Here is a 16,717-nt window from a genome sequence, read left to right as displayed (position 1 = left end):
AGCAGACAAATTTATTCAAGGCCTTCAAGGAACATTCAGGCAAGCAAAGCCCCCCCAGGGAAAAACCCAAAATGGACACTGGGTCATGAGTTCTTCATGTTTTATAAGTTCTGTCCTGTTAGCACATTGGTCCCTAATTCTCCAATCACCCCTTCAGGTGATGATATTGATCACCCCAGGCTCTGCTTTTCCTTTCCACTGTTGTTTACATATTTCGGGCCCTAGGTTAATGAATTGTCCTTGAATCTCTATCCAGAGAGCTTTGTTTGGTTCAATGTGTTGGGAACAGAGGTTTGCAGCATTCTGTAAGAGCACAGAGCTACACCAAGTTACAGACACATTAAGAGAGAAGAAACCCACAATTATTAAGGCATCAGCAGCAGGGCAGGGCTGGGCATCTCCTGGCTCAGAAAAAGGGGAAAACCTGGCACTGCCCTCAGGGTGGGACCCAAACCCCTGGAATCCCCTCCAACTCAACTCAAACGCCCTTCCAGTAGAGTTGGATCCTCCAGGGCTAAGCCAGGCTTTGGCAGCTTCTCTGGCAAGGCTTGGCCTCAGCAGCAATCCTGTGGCCACCTTGGGACTCCAAAAAATCTCCTTCCAGTCTCGCTGAGCTGCTCCAGCCGCAGCTTTTGGGCGTTTGGGGGAAGCTGGGAGCAAACAGGGAGAGAGGCAGGAGGTGCCAGCAGCCTGGAATGCACCAGGGAGGGCAGCAGGGATGAAAAGCTGTAGCTGGTACTGGGAGGAGTGTGGGGCCATCAGGGAGCCATCTGGGAAAAATCATTTTATTTATAACTTAAGTAATAGCACAAGCCACACAGCAAATCGATTTGCTTTTGGATTCCAGCTATTGTCTGATTGCCCAGACAAACAGCATCCAGTTTAAGTGGAGTCCACAGCAGTAATAACAAAGAAGGAACACAAATTTTAATTATGTTTCTCCAAGTCTGTATAAGTATTGGAGAACCACATAAAAATGATTTTTTTCTTCTTTTTTTACTAACTCGCAGTTGAAAATGTGTCATTAAAAGCTATGAGTCTGATTTTCTGCTCTGCTGGTCAAGATATTAAGCAAAATGATAAAGTATTCGCTGTTTGAGGGGATAAAAAGGAGAGGGAAATAAATGCTGAAGGTTTCATGCTGGAGATATTCTGAGAATGGTGCTAAAATGAGAAACTTCAACTTGTTGGGGCTGTTTTACTGCAAGAAAGTGCTGGAGTGAGAGAAGAAAGAGAGTGAAGAGGAAACTGGGCAACAAAAAGAAGCAAACCAGGGGGGAATGTGTTTGGGAAGTTGGAAACACAAGTGAGAGCTTGTTTTGGGGCTGTTTGGTGGTGCCTGTGGCAGGAGGGCACAGCAGACTCACACAGTGCCAGGGGATGCCAGGAGTCTCCTTTCCCCAGGATTCAAATTAATTTCTGCTCTCTCTGCTCGCATCTTCCCTAATTCTGCAAGCCTGACTTCATCCCCGCTGCAACTTACATTTATTTGTAATCTCACTGCTTACACTCCACTGAACAATAAAAGAACAATAAACTTAATAAAAAGCCCAAGTGATTGGAAATAGCTCTGGGAATGGCAGTCCAGTATGAAAGCTATAAATTTACTTGTATACTCATGACATTGTCAGCTAATTTTTATGAAAAGCCCATCACAGAACATTGCACCAAAACACTGTGATCACTCGTATGTCACCCATCATACTTCCCCTGATAACAAAACAGAAAATGCATCATAAAATGATACTTCAAACTACAAATTCATCTTGAAATGCTCACTGTGTACAGTAACAATTCTTTCCTGACCTTGTCTTGCACCTGAACCTTAAATTAATCATTCTTCTTCTATAACATTAAAGAATACCCAGCGGTACTTTTTATTGAGTTTAAAAGCTAAAACTTCAGCTAATAATATCATTATTGTTTTGGTTAATATTTCCCTATTCAAATCCACACAGGGCTCAAGAAGTTATGCGGTGCAAAGTAAGTAATAAGAGTTTTGGAAATACCATTGAAAAGTATTTTTCTGTGCTGAGATCAGAAAGTATCGACTGATATTTAGAGGCTGAAGCAAAGCCCACTGAAGTCAAAGGAAAACACCTATTGATTTTAAACGTTTTGGGATCAAGCCCTTAACACCTAATCCTGAAAAATGCTGAGTATATTAAAGCCACATAGGAGCCACGGATATCAAGAATTCACAGGGCTAAATCCTATTAAATACATAGTGTTATCCTGACTCAGACTGAGGTACTCAATTGGATTAATTAGGAAAGATTTTCCAGGACACAGCCAAGATTTTCACCTCACTCTTGCAGTGGCCACGCTGTTGAGATGACAAATGGGACATGGGACAGCATTTGCAAGTGTCCCCCAAGGAGATTTTAATGGATCAGATCTTCTCCTGGGAAATACTTGAAGTCTTTCAGAATGCAGTGGTTTGGGCAATTCTTGAAACATGGATGGGAAGTTCTCTGGCACCTGGAGATACCTCTGCAGATGGAGGTCAGAGAGCCCTCAGCCCACCCCTGGGGCTGCTGCAATTCGGTCTTGATTTCTTAAAATTTCTGCTAAAGACTATAAAAACAGAAATCCTGCCTTTCTTCATTCCCCTGTCCACCATCAGGAGCTTCTGGCCCTCAGTCAGGAGCCCCAGCACAGGGAGCTCAAATCCCAAATCTCCTCCCGACCTCTGGGAACATCTCCTGATGCTGAAGTTTAGCAGTAGAGCTTCTGTAGGAATCCGAGTGTTTTCCCTTTACCCAAAAGCAACGAGGTTTGATTAGAGCTGCCCAAAACCCAACAGCTTCAGGCCCATCACTTCAAGAGAAGTGTGACCCAGCTTTTGTGTGAAGCCCTCGTTGAGGAATCAGCAGCTACTGGGAATGCTGGCACAGGAAATGTGGATCCAGGTTGTCATTCCAGTGCAATTCCTCTCCTGCCCCTGCTAAACAAGGAAAGTTGAGGCAGTAAATGTGCCCAAAACACATCCCTGGAAATGGCAACTTCCCAGTGCCTGCAGGGGGAACTCGCTGAGGGGAGCTGGGACTCTGTGTCTGACTGTGGTGTGGCAGCAGAGAGATGAGATCAGTTCCAGGAAAATCCTGTCACTTCTGAATCATAGAACAATGCAATGGTTTGGGCTGGAAGGGACTTTAGAGATCACCCAGTGCCACCCTGCCATGGGCAGGGACACCTTCCACTGTCCCAGGCTGCTCCAAGCCCCAATGTCCAGCCTGGCCTTGGACACTGCCAGGGATCCAGGGGCACCACAGCTTCCCTGGGAATTCCATCCCATCCCTCCCCACCCTCCCAGGGAACAATTCCTTCCCAATATCCCATCTAAATCCTCCCACTTTCAGCCTAAAGCCATTCCCTGTGTCCTGTCCCTCCATCCCTTGTCCCCAGTCCCTCTCCAGCTCTCCTGGAGCTCCTTTAGGCACTGGCAGGAGCTCTGAGCACTCCCTGGATCCTTCCCTTCTCTCCAGGTGAACATTCCCAGCTCTCCCAGGCTGGTTTTATGACACAAAACTCCTGCAGGTCAGGGAGGTGATTCCCAGTGTCCTCCAGAGCTCTGGAGCAGCATTTTTGGTGGGAACAGCAACTCCAGGGAAAGTCTGGATTTAAAAAACCAAAACTGTTTATGAAAGGCAGAGCCCAAAGTGAGAAAAGGTGTCAGAATCTGACTCTGATTAATAAGCACCATTTTACGGATCAGGAAATATCACATCTGACAGACAGAGCTGCCAAAGACAAGTCAATTTTGTAAGAGAGGTTTTATAGTGCTGGTAGCAGAGGAAAAAACCCAATGTTTGACAAAGGAAAGAAACTTAACATGGTATTGAGGATGTTTATTTCTTTTATCATATTATGTATGAATCTTTTATAAGTTTTCAGTGAACTATATTAATTAAAAATTAGGTCTGGGAATATTTTGCTTGTAGCCTAATAAGCTATTACGTCAATACAGATTTTCATGGACTATTTTAAATTTGAAATAAAAGGGTCTCCTGAGTATGGAGCAATGGAGCAAAAATGTAACAAAATTTAAAAAAAAAAGTAGAATGTTTCACACTTTTTTCCTTGTGCAAGTTGAGGAACGGGTCTGAGTTTTTCAAAGTAATTTTTATGCACTTTATCTTAAAAGTCTAATTATTATTGGAAGTTTTATGGACTTCTAGTGAACTTGATTATTTACTAGTTCATGATGGAATTTTTCCCTTCACTGTGGTCCATCCCAAGGCTACCACACAAGACAAGGCTTTTCCACAGCCTTCCCTCCCAGTATAAACCAGCAGGTTGTGGGTCATGGTTTGGGGTTGGAGCTCCCCTGGGCACCCCAGCTGGGCTGCAGGCAGGGATGGGAGTGAATTCATCCCAGATTTCTGCAGCTCCCACCAGGGTGGAGGCAGGGATGGGAGTGAATTCATCCCAGATTTCTGCAGCTCCCACCAGGATGGAGGCAGGGATGGGAGTGAATTCATCCCAGATTCCTGCAGCTCCCACCAGGATGGAGGCAGGGATGGGAATGAATTGATCCCAGATTTCTGCAGCTCCCACCAGGATGGAGGCAGCTCCTCCACAGTACAAAAGAGGAAAAACTCAAATTCTGGGCTGCTGATCGACAGAATGGATTTTCTGGGATTCCCAGTATTGAGTGCAATTCCCATTTCAGGAGACCAACAGAAGCAGAAGCAGATCATAAAATAGAAGGCCAGAAAAAAACCCTCATTATAAATAATTCCAGAAAGAATGATAAAAAAATAAATGGTGTCAATGACAATTTTATCTAAATTGTATCTTCCTTCCACTTTTTGTGATTACAGTGGGATGGGAACTTTGATTTTTTTTATTTTTTTTTAATCACATATTTTGTGGGTTTTTTTCATTTTCAGCAGGCTGCCTGCATGTATTTTCCAACACCTGGACAGACCTAGGAGGCATTAAGGAGATGAACTCCTACCAGGAATGGAGAGTAACAACTCAGGGGTAAATACTCACCTTGGAGAAACTCTGAATTAAGCAATTTTTTATAGCAATGCAACAGATCCTATCCCACTGCAGGACTAAAGCCTGAATTTCTGGCCCTTTTCAGTTAGAACATTTATTTTATGAAATATTTTTATGTGAAATAAATAAATAATGCATTTCTGTGAAACCTCCCATGTCTCAAAGCCCCTCCACATATAAACTCCAGTAAGAGGGTTTAAGACAAACCCCACAACTACTTATGAATTTAAAATGATCATAAGGAATTTTGCTGATGAATAAGTGACAAATAAAAAAACAAAACTGAAGTTTCTGGAGCTGGCAGTCCCTAAACAACACCTGCAATTCACAGGTGAGCATTAGCCTTGTGGCCAAATAGTGCAATCAGAAAAGGGATTTTGGAGTCCAGAATCCTCTGGAAAATTAATCCTAGCTCGATAAATGTGGGAAAATTAATATTCTTTTGAGGGCTACAAATATGAACCTTCCTGGCTGTTTGCTGTCTAATTTTTCAACTTCATTTTTAAGGCATTTTGCTCATTTTGCTTATTTCTTTTCACGTATTTTCTTTTCCAACTTCCTGGAAACACATCAAGGAGCAACCTCATGGAAAAGACTCTTGTCCATCATTCCAAAGGGAACCAAGGATCTGGGAGTGTTCCCTTTTGCCTTGTCCATGGGCAGACACATTGCAAATCCCAAATTCTGTGGTCATGGGCTGCTCTGGAGTTCTCACCAATAAATGCAACCACAGCACTGGGGTGAAGCTTTGGGATCAGCCGAAATTCCAGCACCCCAAAACATCCCAAATCCAAGCCCTGGAGCACCACTCCAGCCCTGCCCCTCACTCCAGGCACTCGGTGGTGCTCATGGAAACCAGGCTAATTAATTCTAATTATTTAGCCTCCCAATAAGCATGGCAGCGTTCGTTGATTTAACCTGATTCAGGGACCAAAGCAAACAGCAGTTAATTGATTTGCTCGGGTTCACATCAGAGGGATCCAGCGCTGAGTGGAATGAGAAGCACAACCCCCTGGTTCCTATTTCCCTGCTTTATCCCCAGGCTCCAGCTATTTCCACGGCAGCAGTTCATATTTTTGAAAGAAGCAAAGGAAAATCAACATCACCCATCTTTGTGTTACTTAGTTTGCAGGTTGAAACGTGCTCTTCATATTCATATTAATGAGCTGCTTCTCATGAGGCAACCCATTAAATTTAATAGGAGAGCAACAAAAACCTCCCATGAAATGAAATAGTTGCAGTTATGTTTACATTTCCTTGAATGCTGCACTTTGCATTCCTGTGCTAGGAACAAACTTGTGGTTTTTTTTTTTTAATGATAAACATTTAATGACTCTCTTTAGCCTTTCCTTTTTTGCCACCTTCCTGGCTGGATAACAGGATCTCATCCTTCACCAGGCACTGGGCACAGAGTGTCCTCTGTGGGAAAAGCAATTTCTCATTATTGCAGCTTTTCAACACTTTTTCCAAATTCATTATTAATTGCTGGAGCTTCTAGTTTGGACAGTGATGGACAAAGAATTCATTCAACACACTTGTTTCAGTGTTTTTTGGGGTTGGTTTGGGGACCAGGGCACCATTACTTTCCTCTCCTGAAAGGACTCCAGTGTTGTTCCAAAACACATTATGAAACCCAAACTCTGGCAGAAAGAGGATTTCCTCCCTGCTTGGTTCTGCACAAACACCGCTTTTGTCAACAAGGTTTCATTATTATGAAATTACTATTATGCTTTTTAAATCTCAAGCAAGATCCCCTATGGCCAGATGGCCATTCCAAGCAAAATCCAGCCCTGTGCAGGGAGCACTTGGGCTCCAGAGGAAATCCTCTGGTGATCTAAAAGGCATAACTGGCAGCAAAACTTTTCCCAGACTCTTTATACCACAAATCAGGGCAAAATTAAGTTTGGAAATCCTAGAGCAGGTGAGCCATTTGAATTGGCCCCTGACCTGCAGAATCCTTATATTGTAGCTCTGTCACCACAGCAGCTGAACACAAATCTAACAGTAAATGTAGCTGCTGTGGTGTGGTGGCCCCAAAACAAGAGGGTTTGTGACAAGGACAAAAGCAAGCTGAAGTCTCCAGAGATCTCCAGGTTTGTGCCATAAAATTGGTTTCTTTCTCTCATCTCATAGAAGCCCCTTGGCTCTGGAGCCAGGCTGGGAGAGCTGGGAAGGTTCACCTGGAGAAGGGAAGGATCCAGGGAGAGCTCAGAGCTCCTGCCAGGGCCTGAAGGGGCTTCAGGAGAGCTGCAGAGGGACTGGGGACAAGGATGGAGGGACAGGACACAGGGAATGGATTTAGGCTGAAAGTGGAATGGAATACTGGGAAGGAATTGCTCCCTGTGAAGGTGGAGAAGGGCTGGGATGGAATTCCCAGAGAAGCTGTGGTGCCCCTGGATCCCTGGCAGTGTCCAAGGCCAGGCTGGACATTGGGGCTTGGAGCAGCCTGGGACAGGGGAAGGTGTCCCTGCCATGGCTGGGGTGGCACTGGATGATCTCCAAGGTCCCTTCCAGCCCAACCCATTCCATGCCTCTCTGATCTCCAATTCCCAGGTGTCCAACAAGCCCATCCCTGTTAGTGAGGATGCTCAAACCCCCTGGCGCTCCCAAATGACCTCAGGGCAGAGCATCAGGCCCAGGAGTTAATCACTGCTGGATTAACCAGGGCAGAGGATGAGCATCACAGTGTGCAACAAACCTGACACAACCATCCCAGCAGCTCAGGCTGAAGTGGAGCTGAAGTCATGTGGCTTTCCTCCAAATGCGAAAAATTAAAATAACTGTTTGATTGAACAGGAAAAAAAGCAATACCCGGGAAGCTGCTGCGTTGCACTCTCTTTAATTTTCCTGCAGTCATTAGAGAGACATTGTTTCACAGTTGTTTTATTTTTCCTGCTGCAGGATCACGCCTCTCCCAGCCTTTATAATTTGGATTTCTCTGACCAATCTCCTCTTAATCTTTCGGTTCAGCAGGGCTGGAGCCCACAGTCCTGCCACAGTGCCCTCTCCCTCCAGCTGTGCACACCAGAAAGCCTGGCAAGCAAAATAACAAAAGCCCATTTTTTGCACATTTTCATCTCTTTGCTTCTTGTATGGATTTCTTAGTCATATTAATATTTTTTACAGCACTGTGAAGGGTTGCTGGCCAGGTTGGACATGGCTTGGAGCAGCCTGGGATAGTGGAAGGTGTCCCTGCCATGGCAGGGGTGGAAAGGGATGAAATTTAAGGTCTCTTCCCACCCAAACCAGTCTGTGGTTGTATGGCAAAAATATTTAATTCACTGAAACAACATAAATCAGAATTTAGGAAAATAAAGAAAGCAATGAGCCCATTTAGCCCCTAAACATAGAGGAGCTGTTGGCTACCAAAGAGCCATCATTAGACCCTCCTAATTGGGCTGCTGGAGCTCCCTGGCTACAGTCAGGTGCCATGAGTGTTCCTGGCTGAGTATCACAGCTCTGAAGGAGCCAAGAGGGGAAAAAACAGGCAAGAAGCAAGAAGTGGGAAGGGCAGGATCTGCTGGAGCTCCTGGCCAGGCAGGCACAGCCCTGGGATGCTCCTCATCCCTCCCCACCCAGCTATCCAGGAGCAAGGAGTTATCACAGTGCTGCAAGCCTGAATCCCACAAGGAAAACTGGAAAGAGCTAAGGGAGGAGGGTGGCAGCTTGTTCCTACAAAACCAGAGAGGAATCACAGCCTCAAAGAGCTGCAGCATATTTTTGACAAACATTTGAGCTCCACTTACATCAAATGTGCTCGTGTTCGGAACAGGTGGCTCACCAACCCTTTTCCTCTGTAATTTCGTTATGAAAGCTGCCTTATTTATCTCTCAGACTCATCTGGAAATTACAAAAAAAGAAAACAAAACATGTCAGAAAAGTGTTTATTGGAAGAGTTGGAGTCTTGAGGGATATTCTCCAAGGGAAAGGGATGTTTAATTAAACACACAAGGCAGCACTCGCCCAATGGAAGGCATTTCTGCAGTCCTGGCTGCTGTTTCCTGGCATACATTACTCCCAAATTCATCAGGGAGTGTTTATTTTGGATAACTCAGCCTTCCACAGGCACACTGAGAGGTGAGGTAACAGTTAAAGCACCACCACCACCATGCAGCTTCCATTCAGATGACATCTTTCACTTCCTCATCCCAGACAGGAATAAATACAATTAAACTGCACAGGGACGCTTTCTCTGCATCCCCAGTACCACAGCTGATGCTGATCATGTGGAAAACTCAGGATTTTATTTTTTTCCCAGAGTTCTCTATGGCTGTACCACCAGAAACAATGAGAGAAATGCTGAATGCTGTAAACTGAAGAACAGAATTAGCCAATTTGTTAATGACAACTGATTTGGGTGCAAACCCTTTCCCTTCAGAACGGGTGCTCTTTATTCAACCTCTCAATGTCAGTTATCATTTTTAAAGCAGCTTGACCTGGAAGCACACAGTTAAAATTGTGGTGACTGTTAATGACAGTTTTATTGGACACTATGCTTATAGTTCACATTTTGAGGTCTGTATGTAATTGATCTTTCTCCCCTACATGAGAAACACTGCAATGAGTTGGTTGCAGCACCACATTATAGATATAGAGAAATAATAATGATGTCACCTTGAGATTCAAAGATCGTGGAATAGTAATAGTCTCCTAGCTCATTCTCCCAACTGTGATGACCTCTCCAGTACTAAATCTTAACAGTCTCAGCATTATTTTTGAATTATTCATGCTACCCTTTTCCCTCACTACAAAATCAAGGAAAATGAATGCATCATGCTCTGTCAGCTCCACAGGTATTTTGGTAAAAGTGTAAAATGTTATTTGGTTTCAAAAAATCCGTGCAGCAATACAGGTCACTTGCTAGGCTGAGCGAAAACAAAAATTCATATGCAGAAGAGATGGGACACATCCATTCTGGGGCTGGATGAGGCATTTGGAATCCCTGGAAGTTGCGTTTTGATTAATTACAGCTTCTCCCGTAGAAATAAAAGGGGAATTAAAGAAGCATCAATACACACAAAGCATTTTTCACTAACTCAGACGGTGTTGCCATCATTCCAGGGATTGAGCAGGGCGTCAGGACACGAGGAATTATGGATTAGGAACAGAGAGACACTTTTTAATGTCATATTTAGAGGTGGGATCAGCGGTGATGCTCAGGAAAGGAGGCAGCCATTCCTCCACCCATCCCAGCAGGAATTCCAGCAGCTCCACTCCTAAAGGCAGCAGGTTGATAACTCTTCTAGACCATCAAAACCCGGATAATAAGAGAGCGCTACAGTTTTATTCCAGTGATGGATCTCATAAAAAGTGCACATGGGAATAAAATAAAATGCATGTAAATGTAAACTCGAGCAGGTATCCTGATTCATCTGTAGCTGGTGACCTTTAAGTTCATTATGAAAAACAAATGTCAAGCTTTCAAAAGACAGGAGTATCCCTGGCTTTGCTGGGGATTTTGTATGCTATGGCACAGACTGTATTAATTTAGTCGGGCATCAATAACCTTGAAATCAGGATTTTGCACTAAAAATCTAGTTTTATGTTTATTCAGAAAGCAAAGATAAAAGGCGACTTTATTTTAAGGGACCCTCCAGTGGCTACAGGGCAAACGTAATGTAACACTCTGGATTTCCACTACCTTGCTATTCAATGCCAGCTCCCATGGCAACAGATTTTTATAGGAATACAAAGAGTGTGATGAAGATCTCCCTTTATTTTGCACCCAGTTTAATTACGGAAAAGTCTCCAGCCCGTAGAGTTCTTTGGCATCTGTGACACGACAAACACTCCTGGAAAGCTTTGGTGAAAATCAGCCACAGATCCCCTGGAGAAGGAACAGAACCTCATTCAGCCACTGTGGAACACAGAGAGATGTTGGATGTTGATACTGACACCAAAAATTTCAACTGATTAACGGGGGAATACTGCATAATTGCTGAAGAAACAACATCTGATCAATTAATTACTTCTCTAACTCTAACAAGAAATGCTTTTATGCTTCCATTCTCTCCTCAATTAGTTCATAAGCTGGAAGACAGTCATTCTGATGAGGCTGAAGTATTTAAATGTATTTTTTCTCCATTTCTTCCAGTTTTTTTGGTTGTAGTTACACTGACAGAGCTGCCTGTTCTCTCGCTATCCTCTTTGCTCCAGCTGATAGAAGATCATTCTCACTGTGATGAATCTCCTGCCACAGTTTTAAAGGAACAAAAACCCACCCATGTCACAAAAAGAAACCAACCCAAACCATTCTCTGATTTTATAAAAACCAAAGGGACCTTTGCACTAGCTTCAGTGAGAAAAGGTTGATCCCCCTAGTTAATAATTTGTGTTCATTTCCTACCAAAAATATGCATTTTGGATCACTTTCCCACTATATTTCTGCCTTTCACTCTGCCCAAAACGGCTCCATATTTAAGCATTATGCCAAAAATTCCTGCATTTCCAACGCCTTGTGCCCATGTGGTGCTTGGCTGAGGATGGACAGAGGACCCCAGACATGGCCTGAGTCCCTGTTGTCACTGTCACAGCTCTTTGAAGCACAGGCAGGCACTATCAGCTGATGCTGTGCAGGGTCTCCCAGTCACAATGGTGGAGCCATTCCACCAGAGCGTTGGGTTTTCCTTTCCTGATGGCTCCTGCACATGAAAGAGACTCTTATCTGCCAGTGGAGCAAACAGGGAGCTCAGATCCAAAGAGCTGCCCAAAGATCCTCCCAGCTCAGCCACCCGAGCAGAGCCAGCACCATCCCCACAGCTGGATGAGCTCATTTTTTGGAATTTTTTTGAAAAGCTCAACTTTTCCTCTCTGGCTGTTGCTCCTACAAAAGCCAGAGTGAATGGCCCCAGCCATCAAAGCAGAGCCACTTACTGCATGGTGACAAATGACACTGAACTTGAAAAAAATGCAACCTGATCTATCTGGGGGGAAATAATCTTAAACAAAGGTGCTGGATGGTGGGAGGAAATCTGGCCAGAAGCAAAAGCAAAAGGAACAGGAGGGTGATAAGAGCAGATTAAATATGAATAACTGAAAGCTTTCAGAATTGTTTGAGGGCAATGAGGCACCTCAGAGCAGAGGACAGGGCAGGAGGTGTCCCTTGTCACCAGCCATGGCAGAGCACAAAAACCTTGACACTTCCTCCTCCATCACCTTCTCATTCCTAGCAGGATCACTTGTCTCCAAAATCACCAGAATCCAGCTCCTCAGTCGTGGCCATTAATCTAAAAAGCAGCATCGCAGTGAGTTTAATCAGCTCTTTTAAAATTCCCTTCCCTTTAATTCCATAAGTACCCAGCTATTTTAGGCTCTTGATATAAAACCCACCAAATATTTGTGGGTAATTCCTCCACTTCTGCTTAGCCTTGTAAGCCCAGAGGAATACAGAGCAGTAGACCTAGATCCCAGTTTTAGCTCTAGCTTCTATTTTAACACCAAATTTCCATGGAATTGTTACGAAAAAGGCAGGGAAGCATCTTCATGGACAGTAATTCTGCTGGTTAAATCCCCCTTTAATCTTTCTTAACAAGTTTATCTCTCCCAAGATGTGATTGTTTTTATTGTTTTTTTATTTCAGGGGTGCAAATATAGCTATACAGGCCTAAACAATTTTGCAATCACTTATTTCCAATTAAAAGGGATCACAAGGAAATGCATTAAGGGAGGTCCATCAAGTCCTTTACTCTTTGGAAAAAGAAAAGGGGAAAAAGCAAGGTGGATTATTGGTCATTGCACATCATCCAGCCCCTCTCAAACTGTAATATTTTGTGTTGTTCCTCAAATTCTGACTGCATTTTGCTTCTACACTGTGTTTGTGCTCACTGCTTTTCAAATTTCCTTGCTAAATATGCCTTCAAAATGAAACACACATTTTCAGAATATTCCATTAAAAGCATTGAGTATTTTCAAGCAAAATTTTTATTTCTCCATGCCTGCACTTTTAAAGAGAGCAGAGCCTGGGAATTTTTAAAAAATTTTTTTTGGTAATGCAAAATATATAGGTATATTATGTTATATGAGGCACAGTGATGATTTTATTCCAACATAAATGTCATTCTCACATAGCCATTTCATTTGGACCGGTAGGAGTGACTTTTTTTAGGTGTTTGCACCTAATATTAATGTTAAAATTTAAACCATTCCACGGCAGGATAACGACAGCCAATTAACAGGCAGAGCAGGATTTAGTGGTTTCCATTGGCAATACCAGGTTCCTCCTACTCTCGCTAATATTTTAGAGCAAAATCCTTATTTTTATTGAAAAACATCTAGAAATACACATGCGGAAGTGAAGAAACATCCCTGTTTCCCCTTCCCTATTTCCCTCCAGACCTTGCCAGAGAAATGCCACTCACTGAGTGTCATTTGACCATGAGGTCAGCCTGGCTCTGAACAGCACTGTGCATTCCTGAACTCCTTCCCAAATCTCGGCAAAGGGAGCAAAACAAACAGCAGATGTGGGAATTGGGGAAAGGAAACGGTCATTTTTCCAGCGTGGGTCACGGAGAATAGATTAGCAGGTCCGGGATGGTTGGAACACGCTGGCACAGGCAGGAGGAGCTGGCCTTGGCCCAGGACAAACGGGGACAGAGCCAGCAGGGACACAGCCGGGAGCCACACGCCATGGCACTGCCCTTGGCTGCCTCCCAGCCCTCCTGGGGGTGCTCCAGCTCCGTGCTGGGATGGGCAGCTCTGGACAAAGCCAATCCATCCCGGCTGGAAATGGATCCTGCCTCAGGCTGTTCATGGGGATTCACGTTGGGATTGCAGCTGAAGCTTCCTGTTGGGAAGGACAGGCATTGCTGGTGGCAGGAAATCTGGTCTGAGAGAGCCAGGATAGTCTGGAAAGCTTCAGGAGAAACTCAGAGAGTGCTGAGGCTCTGGCACAGGGTGTCCAGAGAAGCTGTGGTGCCCCTGGTTCCCTGGCAGTGTCCAAGGACAGGTTGGACACTGGGGCTTGGGACAGTGGAAGGTGTCCCTGCCATGGCAGGGGTGGCACTGGATGGGCTTTAAAGTCCCTACTAAACCATTCCAAACCAAACCACTCCATGATTCTGTGAATTCTGAGTAAATCCCTGTTTTCATATTTATGTGTTAGGGACACAGTGATGCCACTCCAGGTCACGCTAAATCCAGGGGACAATAATTTACTTCAGTGGCTCCAACCCGAACAGGAATAACAATTCCTGCCCACCACCTTCTTAGGCTCATGCAGTATTTTAGCCACATTCCCACCGGGGGCAGGCATGGCCAGACTAACGCTGGGAAAGGGAAAACACAGCTCTGGAGACAGGAAAAGTGGACCCAGAGACCACCCAGCCAAGGCAGGACGAATGAGATGTCATCCATGGCATCCCACGGCTCAGGATGTTATTCTTGCGCAGTGCACAATCAATTATGTCTGTATGGAATGACTACACTCCCTTTTTTTGGGTCTCGGGGAAATCTTTGTTCAAATTGAAGATGGTTTTCTAACAGGCTCCACTCTTTACCCAATTTTCCAGCTGAGTTGACTGAGGCCCAGGCAGGTCAAAAGGCTTACCCAAGGTCAGGGAGGGAATCAATGAGTTGGGTCAGATTAGATCTCAGCCTGTTCCTCGCTTTTCATCCTCTGCTGTTCCTGCTGGATCGCTGTTAGAACCAGGTTAACAGAAAAGTCATGGACATGCTTTAAAAATACATATTTTTAAACTTGTTATTCCAATAAGAATTAAGTTCTTTAGACAGCACACTAAACAAGATTAGGTTTCAAGAGGTGAGGCCTTTGCTGCAAGGAATTCAATATCCAGCACAATGTAAAATCACCAGCAGGAGAAAGACTTTTACTACTGTATAAAAATAATAAAAATGCAGAAAAGTCAAATTCACAGATCAAATGCTGAAGTGCTCACTCGGGTCAAGTTCTGCCTGGCTTTAATTGTATTTTGCCTTGGGAAAAGGCTTCAGATCTGGCCATAAATTAGTATGCTGATCCCATGGCATGAATGGTGTTTTATTTACTTATTCCCTGGAATATGCTGTAGAATTCAAGTAGCAGTTAAGCTAAAAAGAGTCGCTCATCCGAATCTGAAGGAGCTGTGGTGGTTTTGAGAATAATCTTGCGCTGCCTCTTCCAACCACCCACTGGGTAATTTGGAATGAATTGCCCAAAACAGCCCATTTCCCCCCAAGGGAGGTGTGTGTTTCCTGAATTTAGGCACCAAGAGGCACCAAAAGCTCTGGATTTTCAGGAAAAATGTCTTCCTGGGAGGGCAGAGGAGCCACAGGATGAGCTCCTTGGGAAGGCTGAGCCTTCCTAATCCTTGGGGATTTCCACACCCACCGAGGGGAAGCCCTGAGCAGTCAGGTGTGGCCCTGGAGCTGGTGAAGAGGGATGGCCTGGAGACCTCCTCCAACCCAGCCAGGACCATTTTCCAGTCCTGCAGCATCAGTGGATATTGTCCTTTTCAGGATTAATATTTAAAGACCACTTCAGGGGCAGTTTTTTCCCCCAGCTATCCCTCTGTGCTGCCAGATCCTCCCTTGCCAGCTCCCTTAACAACACAAGAAGATGCAGCATGGAGAGAGAGAAGCATAACTTTATTTCCCAGCTATTACTCCATAAATAAAACGAAGAACACGTTCATCAAACCGTGTTCCTTTTTCCTTCATTCCCTTTGATCCCACCAAACCACAGACAAATTGTTCTGGGCATTTTGTTTTCAGACAATGGGAAAAGATTTTTGCTTTGGAAAGTCCTGTCAGGAGTTTTCTTTTCCCGATTTTCGGATCCATAGCAGCCACACTCTTGGCAAAGTTCAGCACTGAGGAAACTGTGTCTCATCAGTTCTCATCTGCAGATCAAAGCAATTCACTGGCAACATGAAAAGCCTGTATTTAAAAAACTGACAGGATACCCTTTAAAAAAAAAAATTAAGGGAACGAGCTTAGAAATTCTGGGAAGAATGCATTTGGAGTTTCAAGCAAAAGAAAACAACATCTAAAAAGCAGCATTAAAAATATCCTCGGATGCAAGAGAAACATTTGTATTTGCCCAGTGCTGAAACAATAAACGAATGAAAACGATCTCTGCTCTGTGTTCCAGAGCAGGATAAAACTATTCAACCATTAAACTGGGTTCAACTCTGCTGCTTTTCCTCTTGTGCTTCCACAAAGGCCAGGAAAAACTGAACCAGGCAGGGGATGACAGAAATTTGGAGGAAGCATCCTGAGAGCAGAGAAATTCAGGAAGTTTTAAACAAGATGTGACGATTCAGGAGCGAAGCACTTGCTCACCTGCTCCTCCTGACTTCTGATACCTTTCAGCATCATCAGAAATAGAAATGTTTCCCCTCTTTTGACTGGCTCAGCTCCCCTCTTATTCCTCAGGCTGGTCTGGAGCTGATTTTGCCTCTACCTCAGTTTTGTCAGAAGTTGGAGCACATGGAGGTTTCAGCAGCTGCCTGACCTTTCCAAGGTGTGCATCACCACTTTCACCACCCTGGGACCTCCTTATGCTTAAAATCTGCTCCAGCTTCACTTGAATTATTTCATGTGAAGGTGCTTAATGTCACAAACAACTTTTTTTCTCCCCTTGCAGGTCAGTTGGCATTTTAATGTTTATTATTAAACCGACTTTGAAAGCAGAGCATGGAATAGATTTGCCTACATCGATGGACACAGGGGAGCATCCCAGCCCAGCTGCCACCTGGATTTGCTGGACTAT

Source organism: Lichenostomus cassidix, chromosome 6, assembly GCF_008360975.1.
Source record: "Lichenostomus cassidix isolate B80296 chromosome 6, HeHo_3.0, whole genome shotgun sequence".
NCBI classification, from domain to species: Eukaryota; Metazoa; Chordata; class Aves; order Passeriformes; family Meliphagidae; genus Lichenostomus; species Lichenostomus cassidix.
Note: the sequence above shows the minus strand (reverse complement) of the source record.